Source organism: Sinocyclocheilus grahami, unplaced genomic scaffold (assembly GCF_001515645.1).
Source record: "Sinocyclocheilus grahami isolate Dianchi unplaced genomic scaffold, SAMN03320097.WGS_v1.1 scaffold913.1, whole genome shotgun sequence".
In the NCBI taxonomy this organism is placed as follows: Eukaryota; Metazoa; Chordata; class Actinopteri; order Cypriniformes; family Cyprinidae; genus Sinocyclocheilus; species Sinocyclocheilus grahami.
The window spans coordinates 979-2,124 of NW_015506092.1; positions in this window are offsets into that span (position 1 = coordinate 979).

Sequence of the window (1,146 nt, forward strand, 5' to 3'; positions counted from 1 at the left end):
CACACTGATGAAAGAATATAGAAAGGTGATATACAATGTACCACTGAAGGATTAGTCATACGAGATATTAATTTGCTGTAATTATTCTATTATATTCTAAAAGAACGGGTTATGTAACGTTCTCATATTTCAGAGGGCCCTGGAATCATTATCTGACCACAATACCTATGAGCTTTGCCCTTTGCCTGGTTATTGTTGGCTCTTTGGAGCCAGTATGTTGGTGCTGCAGGCAATATTCAGTTTTTTTGCACCACGCGAGAAAATGAAGCTCAGAAAATCTGACATGTTTTGGGAAGGTTAGGCTGGGAGGATTTAAGTTGTTGTCATTGATCTTTGTGTACATTCTTTTCCGAGAGATGGTAATACCACAACAGTGGAGAATAACAGGCCTCGTCATGTTTTGTTTTGTGTTGGGGTCTTGAGCAGACAGAGCTTGCATTTTTTTCCATCCCACTCTCCTCATTTTCTTTTCTCTGGAATCCTACATCACATTGAAATGGGGCCGTTATGCATTTGGGCATCTGTCTGGATGGACCTGGGCTTCTTTCCTCTCAAAGTGTTCCAGCACATTGACATAATGTCCCATTATGCCCTGCTCCAATACCCTTCACTCTTCCCCTTCATTTGGAATCGGGATAATCCGATAATGTGCCCTGGGAGAACAATAGGGCTTGAAAGCAGTCTATCCCTTGGGCAGACCGGCTACAAGAGAGGCATTGTACCTCTATGCCAAACTTAGGTAGCATGAAAACGATGTTGGTGTGACATTTTATGTTACGTCACTCTTATGGCATCCTGTCGGAGATGTTTTTTTGAACAATAAAATCTTGGTTTGTTGCAGACTTTTTAACCATGTCTTCAGATTAATGTGCTTGTAATAATAAAACAATACTGCACGACAGCCTAATATTGTAACAAGACATATATTATAGATGGCATCACATATTTTGAGTAATAAAGTATTCCTCTGCAAGTTTAAAAGAATAGTTCACCTAAAAATGAAAAATTGAAAGTGAAAAAAATTTAAATAATCCATAATTTCTCCAGTGAAAAAATCGTCTCATTTGAATCAGGAGAGAAGATCAAGCACCATTTACAAGTAAAAACAGTTCTAAACAAATATGTGGGTGGATTTTAATGTGAGAG